This window comes from Haemaphysalis longicornis, unplaced genomic scaffold, assembly GCF_048455015.1.
Source record: "Haemaphysalis longicornis isolate Haplotype H1 unplaced genomic scaffold, Haemaphysalis longicornis Haplotype H1 scaffold_1, whole genome shotgun sequence".
NCBI classification, from domain to species: Eukaryota; Metazoa; Arthropoda; class Arachnida; order Ixodida; family Ixodidae; genus Haemaphysalis; species Haemaphysalis longicornis.
The window spans coordinates 388,265,791-388,288,721 of record NW_027526203.1 but is presented as its reverse complement, the minus strand read 5'-3'; the positions used below and the strand labels follow the sequence as shown (position 1 = coordinate 388,288,721).

At 47.6% G+C, this 22,931-nt stretch overlaps 1 protein-coding gene across 1 annotated transcript in view; it reads right to left on the bottom strand.

The window, feature by feature from the left end:
• Window positions 1–22,931, bottom strand: part of LOC144155248 (forkhead box protein F1-like) — a 65,784-nt gene that overhangs the window by 26,607 nt on the left and 16,246 nt on the right. The gene's annotated exons all lie outside the window — the stretch shown is intronic.

Sequence of the window (22,931 nt, the reverse complement as noted above, 5' to 3'; positions counted from 1 at the left end):
TGCATAGTCTAGCCAAATTGTGTGTTCACGAGTAATAATTCCGCTGTAGTCAACTAAACCACTATAATATCGTGTGTGTTTTTTTTTTAGAAAATTTCATGATTTCAGCACTCTCCTTGCGGTGCGGGCAACTTTTCGGAATTTCTATAGCCGTTGCAATGTTTCGGCCGTTGCAATGTTCAAGGTCGATTATTCGCCATCCTTGCTTCGTACTGAGAATTTTGTAGGGTTGCCGACCTTCTTTTTAGAGTTTATTTAAGGAGCAAAGCCAGACTCTTAGTACTCATATTGAATTAACTGCAGGAAATTTTTATGAGAATACTGTAGATGGCCGTAAAATTATTTGGTGTGCTGTCGGCTGAAAGCGGCAGCTCTATCGTCAAACGCACACAGACATACAGTTGCAGACATAAGTACTCACATTCTGGTTTGCGCCTTTTGTAATACGAACGCATTTCCTTAGATAACATAAGCAAAAAAAAATTTAAATATTTCAAAGCGCAATCAATATGTCATGCGTTAAGCAGGCAGAAAGGTGCCCTAAATGGCGAGAAATGCGGTGGTTGTTGGAAGTAAGACGCAGTCGCACAAACGCAGAGGCAAGTGCATTATTTCTGTTCTTATTTGTGCGTGCGCGCGCGCTGTGCAAGCTGTGTTTTGTCTGCCTGTGTAAAGGCAACCGCCAACTCCGTCGGTTGCCGCATATATTGCGGTTTGTTTAGTCTAACGTGGGCGCGGTCTTTCATACTCGAAGCAATTATTCGAGGAAAGCATTGCCATTTTCCAAGCCGTTCGGTCGCCGCGGTGAATTAACAAAAGCCAGGATGGCGAGAAGATAAAAGAAATAATCAAGTATGTGCTTCAATGTAATGTGCTTAGCTAAAACATGTGTCGCGAAGAGAATAAAAACAATTGGTTTCGTGTTTATTTCGCTTGATTAGTTACTTTACGAGAATGCGAGAAATGTAAGCAACGTTTTGGTGCCTCGTCGATCTCAATCTTCTTCTTTTACCGTTACCGCGTTTGAAGACACATTGTTGAGAGAAACGGCTCGACGCGACGAACTCGACGCGACTGTGATTGTATTTCAACTACTGCAAACTTGCATTTTCTCTAATAACGTGCGCAAGTGCTCGCAGGTAACAGCTAATGCCACTTATACGACTCCATGTGTGGCAAAATTTATTTTTAATTTTGGTAAGTATACTTGCATCCTGTCTTGCGGAATCAGTTTCTTTTAAAAGTCTGCGCTTTATTTCCCGGGCACCTCTAGCGCTGCAAGTTATGCGGGCGCTATTAGGCTTTTAACCACATGAGGGATAGAACGCACAGCGACAAACAAGTACTGTTTGGACAACGTCTGGGCCGTGTACTCCTCCACAGCGATTATCAAGCATGCGATGGCGCTGGCTTCGTAGCGACTCCAGCCAAAGTAGAAAAGGCGCGCATTACGAACTGAGACTCGTGCATCGTAACAAAAACAACTAAACGTAAATAACCCAGCAACAAAAGGCACGCTTCCGGTCATGACAGCGTTGACGACAACTCCGATTCGGCCATTGCAAAGCTGTATACAGGCGTTCCGGCGACAAATGCCTTCCCCCTTTTTTTTCGAAAGAAGGCGCGGGATTCAAAAAGCATTTTAATTAAATTTGAAGAAAGGCTACCGTCAGAGGCAGCATACCCTCAGATGTATAAATGCGGCTCTGTTTAATCCGTCCGACGTCTCTACAAAGAATCGTCAGGACCACTGATATAGTACGGATGCGCGCACGCCCTTGAATATACTGGTGTCCCAGCAAGCTTGGACAAATATTTTTCAGAAGACCGCTGTAGCTCCACTGAAACTGCGCTAACTTCATTATATGAGGCATCATGGGCTGATTTAAGCAGCACGTTTGTCGTTACTAAAAATTATTGCTTCGTTATTTTTAATCCGTGAACTTTTTGATTAATGGTTTTTAGTTGTTAATTGGACAGCTGTAGACAGCTGCGAAAACCCCCCAAAATAGCACTTTTCTTTGCGATGAAATTTGCGGGGTAGATTTTGTTTTTCAAAAGAACGAATGAAAAAAGAATCCCGAGAAATACGACAAATATGAAATAGTCATGCGCACGCGCACCGATACTCCAGCGCTGACCGGGGAACGTCTGCATACTTTCAACCGTGCTCGGTACGAACCCAAAAAACCATCATTGCCAGAGCCCTGGACGTTGCGGCCTCCGCCACCCTGAACCCAATGTGAAATAAAATGGCACTACTACTACTGCTACTGCTACTATTACGGGCCTTCACGTGTTTTGTTGATAGTTATATAATCTCCCGCCACTGAACATTGCTAAGCGTGGCGCGGTCATGGAAGGTATGATTGAATCCGCTGCTCCCGTTTACGAGGTGCCGTTTTTTTTCTTCTGAGTGATCGTAGGAGGCTCAAATGGTAAGTCTTGACAAACGTTTTGGCTGCAAGAACCACTTAATATCGTGCCAAAGCAGCATACATACCTGTTTGTCTAATACCCCCTTGCGAATAGGCGCTACTCTGTGGCTATGTCGCACTTTGGTGGGCTTCAGAGAACCCATGAAAGATTCATAAAAAGGGCACAAATTATTTTGTGGTCGGCGTAGCTAGTGCTTGCGCTGTAATGATTGCTTGATTGATCCACGGATTTCTTGGTGCATGCCTCAATAGCGCCTAGCAACGCGCGCTGCAGAAGCATACGTTCCTGTTTAAAGGGGCACAGAAGTGAATTTCTAAAACTGCTGTTTTTGTTTGGATTGCATAGACTGGCTGAAATAAACACACTTTTCATCGTTTACCCGGCCAGTAAAGCAGTATTGAATTTATAAAGCCTGAAAGAAGAAAAAATGCCATGCGACATTTTCGGCGTCCGCAACTAAAAGCAAAGACGCGCATTTGAAATGCGATGTGAGTGGACGATATCCAAGATTTGAATTTAAAGCAGTTTCGGTTGCGGTTCTGTGAAAGAACATCCTTGAAGTTATTGTTGGCTGGGCATTCTTGATATCTCAGAAATCGGAATACCGCGCTTTCTGCCATGTTGTCGGCTGTAAAATGCGTCAGATAAGCCGGCCAGCACGGCTTAGAATCGTAACGATCCCTCCGAAGCTTACGCAGTGGCTGAACGGAACGCCCTCCGCGTCACTTTTGGAGCTTACCTGGCTCTTCTTGTGTCGTCTCCATCGGCTTTAGCGATTACATTAAACTCATGTGGCAACACGAGGCACAATTTTTTATTGTTTTTGTCAGGGACGCAGAGCCAGCAAAAGGCGTAAGCCTTCTGCAGGACGCTTTTTTTTATGGCACCACCGAGTGAGCGAACCGCAGCGAGAAATCTGCTAGCACCCGGTGGGGCAATACGCTGACAGTGCGCATGCCGGGTACATTGCGAAGGCAGGTTCTGATACCGCCGTTCGCCCTCTTGCCAGGGAGACATTTCCTAAAATACGCTAACCAACACGATGTAAACGAAGAATGAGGAACAGGATGAGTAGGCGACCATTCTAAGATTCTAATGATGATACTTTCTGTGAACGGACCACACAAGAGTTTAAAATGGAATTTACAGCACCATCACAAAGTAACCATGCAAAATGCCAATATTTTCCCCTTCTTTTTTTAGAAACACGCTTTGGTAGAAACACGTGGCTCTGAGAGAGGATAAAGAGTACTTGTGTGTAATTAAAAGACAGATTTAATTTATTCGTAATTGCAATGCCCACTGCACTGCCGTGTGTGTATTCTTACAAGACTTTCGCAACAATATTGGTCATCCATAGCATACTAATGGATCTAGTCGCAAATCGCAAATGACGAGCGATGTAGTGTTTTAAAGCAAAACTTTTCTCATGCAATGCTTCTTCCTTTTTTTTTTTTTTTAAGGAACGTCGGTATACCACAGGTGATGATTGTAGGTAGGGTCGAAGCCTGTGGATGGAAAGACGTGAAAGAACGGAGGCTCGAGCCACTGTTGTTTCACCCCGGGGGTGGTGCGGTGTTGAAACGAGGGGAGGAGGGAGGGTGGCTCGCAGGCGTGCATCGAGAGGCCTCGCACTGTCTCGTCACTGGAATGCAGAGCGAAGGAAGGCCCCACTGCGGAGTGCGGCGGCCCCGGCGCCCCCGGCACGCCGCTGGGCTCGAGCCGTGCCGCCGGCAATGCGGGCCTGGCGCGGGAGCGGCGACGGCCCGCCGGGCCCCCTCGAAAGCGCCCTTGTTTATGGGGCCCCTGCTGTCGGCCGGCCAGGCGCGGGTATTGGGTTACCCCGAACCAACGGGGGCCTAAAGGTTACTCCGCCAGTTATTATTTGCGCCGTCGTTGAAACTGCCACGGCTGGCACGCGCGAGATCGACGGAACCCTGTTAAAGGGCGGCGCTGGATCACCGCATACCCCCCCGCTCATCGGGTGCGCTCGAGAACGCCGATATTTTTGTTTGTTTGTTTGTTTGTTTCCGCGGGGAAATTTAGAATCGTGGTAATTTGTATGGGATAACTTTCTGCCACCGATCTACCAGTTCGACGAGCCTCACTTCACCACATCATTTGGTCATGCCCAGACATACCGGCATCACGTAGAACTCACCCCAACCTTTATAACCTATCATCCTTCCTAGCAGAGTGGAAGGCTGCCATCTCTAGCCCAGCGCCCCTCGTGCAAGAGGCCCTCGCGTAGTTGCCTGAAGACACCGAGCTCCCTAAACATCGGGAGCCCCGCTGTCCAGATGACTGAGTGAATAACTGGTACACTCACCACAACCTTTGGGCAAAATAAAGTTCTACTACTACTACTACTACTACTACTACTACTACTACTACTACTACTACTACTACTACTACGGATTGATTGATTGATTGATTGATTGATTGATTGATTGTGAGGTTTAATGCGTCTACGCAGCGCAGGCGATGAGGCGAGCCGTATTGGAGGGCTCCGTATTAATTTTGACCATTTGGGTATCTAACGGGCGCCGAAATCTCGAACACACGGGGATTTTCGCTTTTCGACCCCATCAGAAAAGCGGCCGCCGCGGCCGGGAATCGAACCCACGTCCTTGGGCTCAGCAGCTACTATTAATACCACTACTCTGCTACTACACGTGGTATGGCCCTGGTTTACGAAGTCTCGGTGATTCAGTGACACAATTTTCGTCACGATGCAACCACAGAAGATAAAAGTAGGTGGAAGAGGGTTGCCGCTGGGAAGCCGCAGATATCGGCTGAAAACCCGACTTATGTCAGTGAGCGATTCATCGAATTTCACAGCATCACCTCCAAACGCGTAGCAAATGGCCTACCGCCATACCATTGCGAAATGTGCGGGTTGCCGGCATAGCACGATGGAAATTTCCTTCATAATGAACAGCCGTCTCTAAATCTTTTTTTTTCTTGTGCACAAAGCCCGTGAACTCGTGTATTCTAATCTGTCCTCCTTTATTCGCACTATTTCCCGTGTGCAACGAAATCATGACTCTGCTCCTTGTGTTAATGAGGAGATGAATGAAACGACAACGTCGCTCACACGAGAGGGCGCCGTTCATCCCTAACGAAAACACTCGTTTCTTTTTTACCGTTATGCTCCCGATAACTCAGCACCCAGCACTTCACAAATTCATAACACGGTAATATTATGTTCTTGTTGCTATTATCTTTTACGCGGAAGCTTTACTGTACCAAGCTTTATCAAGTGTGTGTTCCATTTTAGGAAAAAAAATATTGGAAGAAATATCTACAAGGTTTGTTCAGGGGAGGCGAAGCGTATATTTCCGCAATTCCATAAAGAATATAAATGAGAGTGACATCTAACCTTACCGCGAGTGAACTTTAAAAATAGAACACCTTGCTTTGTCCCGGCATTTTGTATGGTAATTACTCTTTGTTTTAAATCACGAATAAACTTGCCTATCAACATGTTTTATAGATGCGCCCCGTGTTTAACGGAGGAATTGTGAGAGAACTTGAAGCCATGGACCGGCAGGCTCACTCACGAGTGCACTCACCCCCCCCCCCCCCCTCACCACTCACGAGTGGGTGGTGAGTGAGCTTGACCATCGTATTAGACTGGTGACTGCGAGTGCGAGTGAGTTCGAGCGCCAGTCGTAGTGAGCCCCGCTTACCACTCGCGAGAGTGAGCGCCCCTCGCAGCGAGCCCGGCTCACCACTCGCGAGCGCGAGAGCCATCCGCTCACCACTGACGAGTGTGAGCGCCACTGACAGTGAGTTCCGCTCACCACTCGCGAGTGGTGAGCCCCAGTCGCCAGCCGCGAGTGCTAAGCTTGTCTCACCACTCACGAGGGGCGTGTGCACTGTCGCAACTCACGCTATTTGCAAGGCTTACCGCGGTGAGCGCCACTCTTGCGCTTCTACTCACTGTGGTTTATTCGTCGCAAAGCCACTCGCTGTGATGGTTGTAAAAGGCGCGATTGCGTTTAGCTTCGGGAATATGTCATCACTGCGCTCCTGCTATAGGGCACCGTGGAATTAAGTGCCTGGTCACGTGTTGATTCAGGAATACGATTTGGATGAACTTCTGAATCCGCAATGCACTGATACCTTTCCGTGTCATGACTCGAGAAGAAACTGCTCCGTACACTCGCGTGCAAGTGGTGACGACGAGTGGCGAGCACGAGTGCGAGTGAGTGTGAGTGGGGAGGCCGAAGGGTGAGTGCGAGTGAGTACGAGTGGTGAGGGCGACTGGTGAGCGTGAGCGCGACTGTGTGCGAGTGGTGACAGCGAGGAGTGAGCGTGAGTGCGAATGAGCGCGAGTGGTGAGGTCGACTGCTGAGCGGGAGTGCGAGTGAGTGAGTGAGGAAAAATATATTTTTCTGAGTGACTGTGAGTGAGTGGCGTCCAGTTTTGCCGAGGTATGCTTGGAGCTCGTGCAATGCAAGTACAAATGATTTGACGTAACACGGTGAGTAAATGCTGTTACGCACGAGTATTAGTAAAATGTAGTACAAATAAGAAAATTTTTACTTAATAAAAGGAACTACCATGGTAATAAAAACTGAGGCTGGTAAATTGTATAAAACGTAAAGTTCAAGCTTATCTTCAAATCCAAAAAGCCGATGACAAACGTAAATTACGAAGGCGAAGTTCCAGAGGGTAGTTTCTTCGCGTATTCAATACTGATCAATAAAAAGTGGGCGAATAAGCATTAGTCCCGAAAGTAAAAATAACGCACAAATAGACAATCTACAAGGTAATAATAAGTTATTCGACGGATTCACGTAGTGCAAGTCGCATGCATTCTTCCCAAAACGTACACTCATCGTTTCCATACGCAAATTACTGTGCACCAAAATGCTTGCAAACAGAACTGCCCGTGCATTGCAACGTCCTAGCACCCGCCGCGGTGGCTCAGTGGCTAAGGCATTGTGCTGCTGAGCACGAGGACGCGGGTTCGATTTCCGGCCGCGGCGGCCGCTTCTCTGATGGAGGCGAAAAGCAAAAACGCCCGTGTGTACGAGATTTCGGCGCACGTTAAAGATCCCCAGGTGGTCAAAATTAATCCGGAGCCCTCCACTACCGCGCGCCTCATCGTCTGCGTTGCGTCGGCGTATTAAACCCTACGATCAAGCAACGTCCTAGCGCCAGAAAGTCCGTGTAAGATAAGACTGTAGTCCTCTACCGAATTGTCTTGCACTGAAAAAACCTCCAGACTCTTTACTTAAACGGATTGACACACAAGGTTTACAATGTAGAAACATACAAAGCCGCACATCGTGCAATTTCTGGGAGCAAAAAGGTAACCTACAAAGGAGCTTTCTCGCATGAATAAAAACCGTGAGTCATTCCATTCTTTGAAGGTGGATGACCAGCGAAGCTTTTTTTATCGCACGCCATAGAGGTGACACAGAGTTTAGGTATAAATGTGCCGTGTTCGAACGCGGTTAAACGAACTTTCTCGAGCGATAGTTTGATTTTTGCGCCGAGAACGCGCAGTGAACGCGCACACATTTGCACCAGAAGACGAAAGAGAGACTGCTCGGCGCAGTCGGCGCTGTAAGCGCGAACGACCAGTGAGATTGGATGCAGACAGCGCTTCCTTGGACCCTATTCTCGGCTAACGCTCATCAATGAAGATCACTACACAGCTATCAGATATTGCACATAAAAGATAGAGAAACACTTGCTGCGTATTCTGAAAATTAATACAGCAGCTGAGGGTAGCAAAAGAAACACATTCGTTAACGTTAAAATTGGCGACAACACCACAAGGCGGTCAAGTAACGTTGATCTTAAAGCGTGAGAAAGGCGTGTGTTAAGGTAAAGGACATCACACAATCGTTTTAAAGCAAAACTTTTTACCTCTACCCCCAAGGGTTCTGCCGCGACCGTTAGTGTCAACAGAAAACTCCCGCGAACAAATAAAATAAGTCACTGGCACCGCCAGGAACGAACCTGGAACGAATAGAGAAATGGGGCGAGAGCCCATTGTCTTACCGATTGAACTACGAGCCCACGCGGGGACGGGGGAGACAGGCGGTGCACTCACCGAACACATCTGCGGGTTTACCCTCTGCGTTCTCGCTGAATGCTACGTTAAAGCGCCACGCGACCTCTCGCACCGCTGTGCGCTCCGCCCACGGCATGTGTGGCGGCCGTGTGCGCGCCTTGCGCATGCGCTAGGAGTTACAAAAATTAATGGAAGCTCACACTTCAGCATGGAATCGCACTTCTCCGTTTCTGCCGCCGATCTTGTCGCCTCTGTCGGCGGCGGCAGAGACAGAGGAGAAGTGAGAAAGTCTAACACCGCGTTTGAGCTTCCTTTAATTGTATATAAAAAAAAGTTTCCACTCATGTGCTTCACCAATACAACTCAACCAACCACCGTTTATAAGTCATGCATTGATTTAGCCTTTGCAAAGAACATCTCTTTGAAATAATAAAGGGTATCATGCATTGATTTAACCTTTGCAAAGAATATCTTTTTGAAATAATAATGGGTGGGCTTAAGGGCATTTCACTTGCCTCTGGTTTCACTCTTTGTAGAGCCACGTGTGTGAATTCAAGTGACGTCGCATGGGTAATCGTTGTGGGTGTCGTTTATAACTTCGCTTTTCAACCACCTTCACAGGGTGGATTGGCGCGCATTTTTTCCTATCTATTTATTCCTTTAAATCACTTTTAGTAGTGTAGCTGAGTTCTCTGCTTCAATGATAACTTGCGATCTGTTTGTTGCGTTACCACTTTCCCGGCCGTCACCGCCGCCACGTTATCGTCTGGTGCTATATACCGGGTGATCAAAGTGAAGTCGACAGCTTTTTTAAAAATTAGGCGCTTAAATTTACGCGAAGACGACCTCTACAGTGAGGTTATGCGCCCAGGGGGACACATAAATAGGAGGTAATTATTGATTTGGGAGGCTTAATTAACTAAAATAGATTAATTAACTTTTTAGTGGCTGCAGTAACCAGGCATGTTTGTATTGGAAAGTTAGACGCAATCATGTTTCTTCGCAGTTTCAATTGGCATAATTCTTCTAGCGCAACCGTAGTCCGAGATATCGAACGGCGAAGTTTAATTGCCGTTCGCATGATTACGCATGCAAGATAGTCTGCACCGGCGCAAAGCTCCTCCCTTCTGTGACGTGCCTGCTGTGTACGGTGTTTAGTTCGAAAAAGGGGTGGAGGTACAGGAAAAAGTGATAACTGGCACCCATTCATTCTTGGCTGGCGTTATCGCAATTAGCAGTACTCGTAACCGCTATCGAAACACAGAACAAAAGGGAGGAGCTATGCGCCGGTCTTGACTTCTCGCATGCGTAATCATGCGAACGGCAATTAAACTTCGCCGTTCGATATCTCGTACTACGGATGCGCTAGAAGAATTCTGCCAATTGAAACTGCGTAGAAACACGATTGCGTCTAACTTTCCAATACAAACATGCCTGGTTACTGACGCCACTAAAAAGTTAATTAATAAATTTTAGTTAATTAGGCAACCTACCTCAATAATTACCTCCAAATTATCTGTCCCCCTGGGCACATGCCCTCACTGTAGAGGTGGTCTTCGAGTAAATCTAAGCGCCTTTTTTTTAAAAAAAACCTGTCGACTTAACTTTGATCACCCTGTATATGTTAGAAGTTTATGACGTAACCACAGAAAAAGACGGCGGTCACCGTCGGTTATAGGATGCGGTAAGGACAACCAAACGCTTCGCCTAATAATGGCACAGCGTACTGATGCTGCCGATTCACTTATTCGTCAAGCTAGATCTCAATCCGCGCAGTAATGAATGAAAGAGCTAGTTTTCTTCGTAATTTTCCTCTTGAATTCGATCATGTGACCCACCATCTTACTATGAGGAGTGTGGACAAATGCAATGCTTTGGGTTCTTTGCAATGGAGTAGGGTGCCTGGCTATATAATGGAGAGGCTTGTACTGCCCTCTTGTGTTGCTGTTACGCCAGACCAAAACTGCTTCTTTATTGCCCAACGTAAAAACAAAATACAGGACGTTATTTTTATGCCCGAATATTGCTGGCTTGGGAGTAGTCAAAACTATTACTTGTTTCGATAGAAAACAGTTTTAAACCACGCGTCGTGCGAAACTGCGCCTGCTGCAAATTCACGGGGATTTTACGGCCCCTGAAGGTTGATGAAATTTTTTGCCCTATTTTACGTCGATGGCAAACGCCATTTGCAAGCTGTTACGCAATTCAACACAGGCCGAAGTTGCCAATTTGTGACGTATACGTTCCCGCCAACTGTTCATATTACGTCACGTCTTCTCAGCCAATCGCAGAGAGGGCACGGCATACAAGCGATATTGTTGTTAAAGGAGCACTGACACCAATTTTCAGCGTTAATATTATTGCACCGTTCGCTTCCTTCCCTCAACAGAATACCCTGGGTGAAATATGAGCGGCCTGCGACGCGAAGAACATAGTTTAATTGGATCTCATTTATCGCGCCGACGGAGCAGCGCGCGGAGCGGCACTCAGCAAATGGACATCAGCGTGACAACATCTAGGGAGAGCCAAAAGAAGTGACGCGGCAGCGCTCGTCAAAATCTTGTGACGTCACTTCATGCGCGCGGCCCCACGAGCGGCGAGCGGGCGCAACACCCTCTCAAGCGGGCGCCGGTGACGTCCGCACAAAGCGGTGAGGTCAGGCAGGGAGTCTGTCATATGCGCCGTTCGGGATGAAAGCGCGGGAATTTGAAACAAACGATTTTCAGGCCGTTCAATGTAAATAACTATCGCGCGCTGAAGTATTTGAAGTGCTGTTTCAGGTTCGCCAGGCCATTAAGCATCGATAAAAGCAATAAAAGTGTAACATAAAATTTTCGTGTCAGTGCTCCTTTAAATAGCAAAAAGAGGCCTACGTTGTATACCTGTTGCATTTCGTGATATTTTCAATGCCGGCCGAGAATTATGCCCCTTCAGTAGCGAGACAAAAGGCAAACATTAGAATTGATTCCAGTAAACGTCATGAAACGTCAAAAGGACGGCAGCACGCGCAGCCACATTGTCAGCCAGAAGCATGTGACAAAAATGAAAGCCAATCAGACAAATCTTCTGGTGAATTCACGAATTCACGGAGTCGAGAATAGGGCCCATTTTATCATTTTTTGACGGCACGCGGACGTGCTCTTTCTCCCTATCCTCCTCTCCACACCCCTCCCTTGATACGAATGAGCGGTTAGACGCTCCAACCGCACGAAGCGCTGGCTTGACCTTGGCTGAGCTTGAAGGTCAGATTGACCCCACGAGGAACGAGCAGTTTCTGGGTTTGACTTGGAGCAATAAGCTTCGTTTGAAACTTAGACTGCATAGAAGACGCCAATATATGCAAGCAAACGGGAAGCGATGCTCATGTGTTTAGAGGCCACGTGCGCAGGACCTATAGTGGTTGTTTTAATACATCATCGATCTCAGCTGATTGAATAATCGGCTGTTTACGGTAGGGGAAATTTCAGTATTATATCAGTCTCAGCAACAGCATGTATAGAAGGTGACCAAAGCTCTTCGTTACCTGGACACAACGTTTGTAGCGTTAGTCAGAAAGACTACCAGTAAGCACGCGCATTCACCCCTGTTTCCCCCTTTTTCTGTTTCCCGAAACAGCGCTCTCCCAGTGTAGGGGAACAAATCGGCCTTCGCGCCTGGTTGACCTTCCACAAATTCGTTTGGCTTTTTTTTTTTTTTGAGGGGAAGACCTGCAAAAAAAAAAAAAATGAAAATTACGCCCATCTTCCCGCGAGGGAACCCTGGTGTGATGCGACGCATCGGGGGGTTCAATTGGTGTTTCCGTTGGGTTGATTCTCTAAATCGCGTGAAACGTGTTGTGAACGCGTATGATGCATTTCCGTCACATGCGGGTGTTCCTATACGCGGGACGATGGGCGTAATTGTTGTCACACCACTCAATGACGGGGCCGTCGCTTCCATCACGTCTTCATCGCAAGAATCAAGTCAAGCACGAAGTACTAGTCAAGCACGAAGTACTAGTCAAGCACGAAGTACTAGTCAAGCAAGGTCACGTCAAGTGCGAGAGCGAGCGCTTGACTGAATCGCCGCAGCGCGATACCCGCTTTATATTCACAGCGCTTGAAGGAGAGGAGACAATGGAGGAGAGTCGCGCATGCGCGTACTTGCGCGCTTCGGAGCAGTTGTTAATGCAGCGTTACGCAGCGAAGCGCGCCCAAACAAGCGCGCCAGCTGTGGTATGCTAATGAGCCGGAGTGAGAGTGTTGCACACAGCTGTGGGAGAGAAGAACGGAGGAGGGATGCGGACGGACGGCGCGACGACGACGCAGGAGGGACATGCCTCAGAGCAAAAGATGCGTCGCATCTAAAAAAAAAAACTGCATGTCATAGAAAGTATTAAACCGTGTAAGCGCCAGATGAAGACGGCACCTTGAGTATAAAGAATACCCTCGCCCAGCGTCTCACTTTACAAACGGAAGAATGTGGTTACATTAATTCTATAATTGTGTTGCAATTCAGGGGTTCACAAAGGGATAACTGAAGTTTTATGGACATATTACGACGTTGCGCAAACCGTGGGTTGTGTTCCTCACGTCGGGGATGTTGCAGTGCCGCGGGATTCTGGAACCGCATTCGCGGTAGAATTCTACCGTAATTAAGCCTTTTACAGGGCGAGAATATCCGATCAGAAAAAAAAAAAAAACGTTGATGTTAAATCAGGGACCAAGGGTTTGTGCCGTTCACTGGTTCTCGTGGTAAAAACGCCGCTGCATCATGCCGCCTGCTGTGCGGGGCTGTATGGAGCTACACTTCGCGGTGGACGGCGTTATGGTATACGAGGACACGCAGCTGCTCGTGCGGGCGCAAATACCCATCCGGCAACGCAAACCTCCCCGATGCAGCAGTGCCGTACGACAGCCCTTTTTGATCGCATAAACAACGGCGACAGAGCGATGCCGCTGAAATCGATGTGGCCGCCACATCCGAAGGAGTGGCGTAGCATGAATCACGGCGGCCTCCCCGGCAGACGGGCAGCTGAGCCGCGTCGGCGGAGCGCGCCAAGTCAGAACGCTGCACGTGCGCCGCCGAGGAGGCCACCAGCGGCGGACAGGATACACGTGTGACAACAGCCGCGGGCCGGGCGCAACCCGACACCGGCCAGTTCCGCTTTCTCACCGCCGGATCACTGCTCGGCTTTTCACGCCTGCCTGCTCAAGCACGCTGATTTCGCGCAAATGGCGGGGGCGTGATGCTTTCGGAGCCGGCTTCCAAAAATTACACGCTAGATTAACGCACGACCGCTGGGTCATGCACTTGCCCAAGGGGTGCTTTCGACGCGTGTAAGTTCGGTCTGGAAGGAGAGGGCCGAGAGCGACTGATTATTCTAACACGGTATCCCACTCTCTAAGGCAAGTCCTTGCATACGGTCTGACTCAAATGTTCCGTCTGCACTGTGACGTCACGCAATGCGGGCATGACGTTCTACATTGCGCAGTGGCACAGCGCAGATCACATTTTGTGACATTTTTTTTTTGCGTAAAATGGATGCAGGTTGCTGTAATTCGCCGAGTTTGCTTCGTTGGTGACATGGATTGCATTTTCCTGATTGTATTGGGGTGAAGCTGAACCACAGGGTTGTCTTAGAGTGAGCCCGGCGATGGGAAGAGAAGCCAATGGAGGCTCAGCGTCAAGTGATGAGAAAATTCAACTGGAAGGAATTAATTTGGCTGGCACATGATGACACTGACTTCGAACAAAGTCTTGTTTCGAGGATGCTGCGATCGGGATCCGGACAATATGGTACCGGACACAATGGTCCCGGACAATTTGGTCCTGGCCAAAATGGTCCCGGACGATATGGTCCGAAGTGGGAAACCCAGACGAAATGGTCTCCAGTCAGCTTGAAGCGTGCAAGGTATTTGATGCAAATTATCGCGGTTACTCAGTTCGCCCACATTAGTTGGTTACTGGTGGCATGTTTTCTGGTATTTATTCTATTCATTATTATTGATATTATTTTATTTTTTCATGCTAGCCGAAATAGCTGGGATATGGCCCCGTTCGTCACATGGAGTTTTGGCATAGGCCTGTTGGTGTGAAGGGGGGAATGAACAAAGATCTAGCAAGAGATGGAAGCGGGAATAAAGGCAGGTGAGGTAGCAGAATTAGAGTAAGCTGGTATTAGAGTAAGCTGGTATTATAGTAAGCTGGTATTAGAGTAAGCGTTTTGGAAGAGGAGTGAGGCCCCCCTGTTTAGGCCGGCTGATTTCTCTCTCACTCAAATGAAGGAATTCTGACTTTAGCACGACAGAAGCCATCTTTGAGTATGATTTTAATCTTTATTTTGACCTACAGTTAATAACCAGCAACAGAACTGGTGCTATGCTTTTGCGCAACATTTATTCCAACACTCGTATCAAGGTTAGCGAATATGCGCTGCATTGAGCCTGCAGGCAAAAATATGTTCTTAAGACGAAAGTTACAATTTTGACTAATAAAGATTATTTGAAGTGTCATCATGATCCATTCCGCTTTCATTTGCTAGAGGTGTTCACATTAATTACAAGATTGCAGTAGCAGTTATTAATACGAAATATTTTCCGCAGCAAAGTGCACGCCAGCGCAGTGTACCCTAACATGAGCGACGTCGGATCGCTGCTCATTGTACTTTTAACTATATTCTGACTTGTGAAAACAAAGCAAAGAACTATAAGCCGGAAATAAAAATCCAAGTTTGTTTTCGCACCCCTGTGAAGAAATTTTCTCTGAAAATAATCTTATGTGCCCAAATAACCTATTACAAATCGGCACATGACAAAGCGTCATGTGACGAACGGGCCTACACCCGCATGAAAACACACAGTATGTGCATGATGAATGCCTTGCCATCTTGTTGCATCTTCATTTAAAGCCTTAAAACTTAAAAAAAAAAGTGATTCTAAAAGATTCGCAAGATTCCGCTATTTTCGTCCCTCACCCAAAGAGTAATCGCAACAAATATCGACGACTTTTTACGGGGTCGAAAGATTGACTTGGGACCATTTTGTCCGGGACCATATATTGTCCGGGACCATATTGTCCTACACCCACTACAATTATATGTATACGTTGCTTAAACAAAAAGGTTATGCACAAAAAAAAATTAGCCCCTTCCCTGAAATCTTTCTCTGGAAAGGGAGCGAGAACACAATGGGTGCCCTTGGGCTTCTCGGTGTTTTCCTGTCACTATATAAGCAGCCAGAGCTCGATACCTCAAGGAGGCACAGGCCTCCACCTTGCGAGGTCGCTCTAACGTCTACCGGAAGACAATGACTGCTGGTTGAAGCGCCATCTCGCGAATATTTCCCTTTTCAGAAACAGCTAGTTATAAAAAAAACGCATTGGTTTTCTTTTTGAATAAATGAACAGTGCAAGGTGTATTCTAATCATGACTGCTTCAGAACGAAAACATGAGTGCTATTCCACGTCTAATATTATTGAAACTACTGGTTCGGCTCCCCCACTTAAATATCCAAATACATTTAAACACTAGTATAATTACTGCTGTGATATACAAAATTTAAGAGAAATAAGTCTATTAAAAAATCAGTCCCCTTCCACATTGTGAAGAAAGATGATCGGCGAAGCTGTGGTTCGTCAATTTAGAGTCGTCTTAGCGGCTGCATGCAATATAATTTTTTTCCGGATAGTTCCAGTAAAACAACAATTACAGCCGGTTTCTGTAACCCTACTCCCTCCTTAAATAACCATCTATTGATGGCAAACAGTAATTCTGGAACGTTTACAACTTAACTGTGAACTAACTAATTGGGACGAGTGAATGAAACTCGGCGTAATGGTAGGTTCGTTTTAGCGGCTAATTGTTATAAAACTTGTTTCGGTAATTAGGATAACACAAGATTTAGAGCCGCTCTCTGTAATCAGACTTCCCCCGCAGAAGGTCATGTTTCGCTGTGCAACACCTATTTTGAGAAGCCAGTTTTCAAAAACCAAGCTTACACCGATATTTTGAAAGTCAGCTTCACATCTAAACACAAATGCATTGCTAAGAAGACAATTTTTTAGCGTCTATGTAACGTTTTACATCTAAATCTAAATCTAAATTGGGCAAATCTAAATTGGGAAAAACGTTTTCGTGAAAACGAGGGGGTCGGGGGGTTGTGTCTATATTTGTTGCAACCACCAGATATTGGTATAACTTAAATTATTGGGAAAACTGCACCGAACTTAGTTTATTTTCCCAGTTATTGAGCGCCGCTTTACACTTGGATATCGCAACACAAGCGCGTTGCCCGAGCACGCAGGATGCGACTTGGTATGTATTGACACATATAATCTTGCGACCACTAACGATTTAGCTCTCTTTTAGCCAGCAGATCGGCTGACTAGCGTTGTCCATATATTACAACATCCCAGCGTCCTCGAAGCTGTCGTTCTCCACTGTTTTGTCAATCCTAGACCACTGACTTGTCTCATTTCAATCATGCGTGCGTATGTACGAGTATGTCTGTTTGCGGGTACGGCGGTCAGGGGCACATCTGTTATTCCCCAATCATAGCTGTAAGTGTGACTGCTTAACTCGCAAATGGGGAAGCCACGCGCAGTACCGAGGCTTACTATGGTCCTTAAGATGGGACGCATCGTCTGGTGTTTCGGTGAAGACGGCTATTGAGCATGCTCTAAGAGTCGTGGACTGCAACGGTGCGCTTGCCAACTGTCGCAGCCGATGGATGAAGTTGCAGTGCTAACCCAGAGGCCGCTAAATGTCACGCTGCCGATTAAAAAGAACAGAGACTGCGGTTGAAAGCGTCGCGACATGCACCCTTGACTGTGATATACAGGGTGTTTCAGTGAACGCTTTCAAAAATTCTTAAAAATAGGCTCTTCGAGAAAAAAAGAAACCCTCTTCAGAAGGAGATTGCTAGCTGCGGCGGACACGAGATAGTATCAAGGGTGTGCACATTAGTTAGGTGGGTAATTAAACTCTACTAATGAACTTCTTAATTAGCGGAGTTTGGTGGTTACTGTCAATGGTGATTTTGTAGCCCCGGAGAAGACGATTTCATATCAGTTTTTAAAACAACGAAAAAGTCGGTTTTTAAAGCCCTGTGGCGTGAGGAATCCTGCCGTTGTTTTTCGCTCAAAAACGAAACTCGGCGCTCCGGGAGCGCTGGAAGTCTTGAGCGAACGCAACGTAGGCTGGTGACGTGTTTCAATAAATGTGGCGGCCAATTCGAAATGTAAGTTCGGTTTTCCCTAGCTATAGAAAGCCTCAGCATGCAGCCACAGCCGCGAAGTCCCTCCTCGCCCAGCAAACAAACCTTTCCTTTGTCTGATGCGCTTTCTAACACGCAGCGATTATAAATGAACAGCAGATAAACCTAACGAAAAAAAAAATGAACGGATGGTGACGTTTCACATCTTGCATGTCTGGTAGCCACGTCAGATGGGGTCGACACAATAAAAAAAAAAAAAAAAAGAAAAGCAAAACTGTCACCAATGCCCACTGGGGCTCCCGAAACGGGCGACCGTGTTGCGGGCAATGGCTAGCCTCTTTCTTGCGCCTACCAACGAAAGAAAAGATAACGCTAGCCGTGGTGTAAGGTGAGAATTGATCATTGAAAAAATACAGGAGGCGATGGCGTTGATATCAGCTGTTTCCCTAGCGTGGGGAATCACCAGAGCCTTCTTGAATTGGGCGACACAGTCACTGCAACACGTCATCAGCGGATGTTGCGTATGCGCTTGACTTCTGGCGCACCATGTGCGCTGTGTTTCGGTTTCATGGGGGAAAAATACTTGATTTATGCTGGCTGCAGGGCTCTACAGAGTGTATTTTCCTTTGCTTTAAAAACTGATCGGTTATCGTCGTCTCCGTGGCTACAAACTCGCCATTGGCAATAACCGCCAAACTTCGCTAATTAAAAAGTTCATTAGAGAGTTTCAGTTAATTAACCATGTAATTCGCATGTTTCTCATAACTGCTGACGTCCGCCGCACCTGATAGCTTGTTCCTTAACAGAATTCCTATTTTTCTTGAAAAGCCTACCTTCAGGAATTTTTGAAAGAGTTCACTGAAACACCCTGTATGTGCGTGAGAAAGCCACTGCCATTTCGAGGGCAACGAAATGGGCAGGCCTTGCAAAGTCAGACCACACTCCAGGGTGCTACGGATAAGGCCGCGCGGCCCAGCCATCATGGGTACGAATACGAGCATAGAAGCATAATACAGTTGACGACTAATTTTTCTGACGTGAAGGGACATAAAAAACGCCCGAACAACAAAGCCGCCCGAAGCATAGAGTCCGAGAGAGCACTACTGTGTTGATAGACAGTTCAAATACGTCCGAACTGGTGCCTGAAAAACTGGTCGGCGACTGTAAATGAAATACTTGTTTGTTTTTTATCGAGGAAACAGGGCTGGATACTGCTTAGTCCCCAGTGTAACTTACCTGTTTTTGGAAACATGCTGATGCGTTTAATTATGATCGCTAACATCCTGGGCTTGGCCGATAATAATAAATAAACGTGTGAAGCTAAACGTCCCATACAAAAATAAAAGGAACCCGCCGCGACAGCGCAGTTCTAAAGCACTGCGCTGCTGAGGCCAAGGACGTAGGTTCAAGGGTTCGATCCCGGTCGCGGTGGCTGCGTTTTATATGGAGGCGAAAAGCGAAAAACGTGCGTGTGTTGAGATTTCGGCGCACATTAAAGATCCCAAGGTGGTCTGAATTAATCCGGAGGCGTCCACTACGGCGTGCCTCGTACTGAAAATGTAGATCCGGCGCGTCAAACCCCGTAATTTAATCAAAAATGGTAGGTGTAATCGTGGTTGTTCTTTTTTTTTTTTTTTTGCGTGCAAGTGCGCCAGAGCTTCGTAAGGCAGACGGCCGCTTGGAGATATCGTTAAACGCATACCCGAGCTTCTTAGAGCAGCACTGGCCGCCCTCCTGCTTATGGGCAGGGACGTGCAGGCGGCCACGTTCTGGCAGCGCAGCGCTCAGGAAGTCTGCGGCGACGTGACATGCACGCCATCCGCGTGCTGCACATTGGGCTTCTCGCACGGTGCGTCATGGTCGGGAAAACAAGGCCTCCCGACGAGCCACGCGTCCAGCCCCGGTGCTTGCTGTATACGAGCGTTGCGGTCGACCGGCCGGGCTTACAGGCGACGCGAGCAACGGTGCGCATTTCAGGGATCGGCATCAGCAAGTGCGAACTCGCTGCTATGTGGATGGCTGCGCGAGTCACTCGTCGTCTGATCTGGCGCAACAGCAGTGACGCTGTGATGCTGAAGGGCTTTACCCGTGCGCTCATATTGCGATGAACGTTGGCCACGGAAGACGCGTGCGATGCAGCGCAAATTTCGAGTGGCCCGCCCGACGTGCACCTCTGATGCAAAGCTGTGCGGTGGGAACGAAACATCACGCCTCATCCGACGGGGCAACGGCCGGGCTAAGTGGCGAGCATTGCACCGTCGAAGGGAAGCTGCTGAGTGGAACTGTGCGACTTCTGCCGACGAGCGCAAATGCGCGGACACGGACGTCTTCGGCGTAGCACGGAACATACTGAAAACATGGTCCTCGTACGCATATTCCTATACTATTTTAGGTGAGAACGTGCCACGTTCATAAACACAGCATGTCTTCTTTCTGGCAGAGGACTCTTATTGCGGATGCAGCTGAAGTATACATATTGTTATTAAACATAGAAAGCTGAGTCCGTATAACGTTTATACTTCAAATAATCATTAAAATTTGCTATAAAGTAACATTTAAGTAATAAACGCACGCACATTCTGTTGTTCTTTTAATAAAGAAAAAACTAGAAATACCCACGTAGTTTTGTCGAAGTAGCTGTATCCAAGCGTAGCAATTTCAAAATTGCAACCCGCCGCGGTGGCTCAGTGGCTAAGGCGTAGCGCTGCTGAGCACGAGGTCGCGGGTTCGATTCCCGGACGTGGCGGCCGCTTTCCTGATGGAGGCGAAAAGCAAAAACGCCCGTGTACGAGATTTCGGCGCACGTTAAAGGTCCCCAGGTGGTCAAAATTAATCTGGAGCCCTCCACTACGGCGCGCCTCATCGCCTGCGTTGCGTCGGTGAGTTAAACCCTACAATCATTCAAATCAAATTAAAGCAATTGCAAAATTTTCCCTCTATTGTACGGCCTGAAGGCTTCCAAGATATGATCGATCTTGCAGTAGCGGTCCCAGAAATTGGTTTCGGGGAGGGGCGAATAATGAACCACTCTCCTCCTTGCGCCAGTTCTGCGGAAAAGGTGATAACCATGCGGTGTGTGCGCGTATGCGGTGTAACCCACTTGCGTACAAATCACTTTGCGACACAATGGTTTTTGACTTCCCTTAGGCGGTGCAACGGCTGGCTCGAGCCCGCATTTCTAACGATCGCAACACGTTTGCAACCTTGCACAAGTGGGATGCAACCTCGCAAAAGTGGAATGCTTAAAAACACAAAAAATGAGAAGCTGAGGACGTCTTCGGGGGAGGGGGGAGGGGGAAGCGATCGCCCGAGGGGGCAAAAAAAACCGAGGGGGGCAAAAGAACCGAGGGGGCAAAAAAGGAAAAAAAGAAAACGCCAAGAATTTCCGAAAGCTGGAAAAGTTATGCATCCACGCACGTTCGGGACGTTTTCAATGTTCTGCCATGCGTGAGTCATAGCTAGTGCCCTGGAAAGGAAAGGTAGAGAAGAATAAGCTTGGGAAGCGCTAGATTTGCGGCATAACTTCGATCTTGTAATTCTTCGCTAATATCTTCAAAGGCCCAGCTCGGACAAACGTTCGTGAGGTCGCTGTGAGCGCCTTGTTATTCCGTCGCGCCGCTATTTCTCGGCGTCTTGCAGTGATGATGGAGTAATAAATAATTCCCACCATAGCCCCGCAACAGAAAAAAAAAAAAACGGGAAGTGAAAAAAAAAAAAAAAAACGCCGCCCATATTTCTTTCTCGGCCTTTCCTCGCCCCCTGGAAGAAGAGCAGCAACCAGGGCTCGGGTTTCGTCTTCTTTCACGGGCTGCCAGTTTCTCTACAGGCTCGTTGAAAAGCGATGCATCAAGGACTCGAGGCAGTGTAAGCGATACCGGCCGAGAACATGCACCTATACCGAGAGGAAATGATCGCCCCGAGGCCTTGGCCCCGAGCGGCCCGGCCCTCCTCTCCACTGTTGCTGCGACGTGGCGCCGTCCTTCCTCAGAGTCTTCCTGTCGTTGCTTCGCCAAGTTCGCTTTTAACCCATCTCGATGTTACCGCCGTGGCGAGGTGCGCTTGCGCGCCCACGCAACAGTTTGCGCCGGATCTGCGAACATTAGGCGGCAAGTTTAAACAGAGCTCAGAGGATACCTACTACTACTTCCTGAGACCACACCAACGACTGTACGCGCGCCTTGCTCTTTTATGGGCTCGAGCCAAGAAGGTGTATAATCCCGCTTTAGAGGTTAGGGGACCGGGTTTGTGGCGGCGACATTCTGCACGCGTCAACATACTATGCTCTGCTGGTGGTGGTGACCGGAAGTTAGCAAAAAAGCAGAAAAAAAAAACAAAAACAAAAGAAAACAGAGGACTCTTAGTTCCGCAAAAGTCGACCCAACTGCGATAACGCGCAAGAAATGTGCGCGGAATTTCGTGCGTTCAACAGTCGAGTAGGCTGCGTAATAATCGTGCTGTGCGCGTGTGTGTATACACCCGCGGGAGCTTTCATGATTAGATCAATAGAGAGTACCTTTGCCCATGGGCGTTACTACGCACTGCACGCATAGGGAAGCATAGCACTCCGCACGTGGTATGAGTTGGCCTGGCCCTTACCGAAGGAAGAGGTGGTTTACCAATGCATTGTATACCCTGGCACTTACGCCTTCCCTAAATTTTTAGTGCTAAAGTTGAACTCATCCGTAACGCTTGATCGAACATGCAGTTACCAATACTCCCAACACTTCTTTCCCGTCCCCCCTCCTCTCCTAAAAGAAAACAAAAATGAAGTGGGAAACAACACCCGCTCCAGACAAGCTATGGCAGGTTCATATCCAATAAGAAATTAATAAACAGCGGTGAACATTCAAACCGCAGTTTTAAAAGAAAAGCCAATTAGTAGGCTGAAAGAAAAACTGGGGGAAATAAAACACCAAAATCGGGATTAAAACCGACGAATGGTCCTACGGACGCTTTCGATGCTGGGAAGCTTAACTGGCGAGTACCGATTTACCAAATGTCACCTCACTTTTTCCCCTCACTCTGACGCAACAAGCCAGTAATTGTGGAGTAGCAACAAGTGAAGATTTACGACACGCCAGCAGCTGACGCTCTTCTGAAACACCACGTGCCACAAAAGGCATCTGTCGCGGGACTTCGGTGGCATACATCGTTGATGCTGGCTAAACATTTTATGTAGCTGACGAAGCTATAAAACCAAGCAAAAAATTGTTTCTGAGTGCACGTTCAATGAGGGTACCTAATGATATCATGTAGCGTCTCGC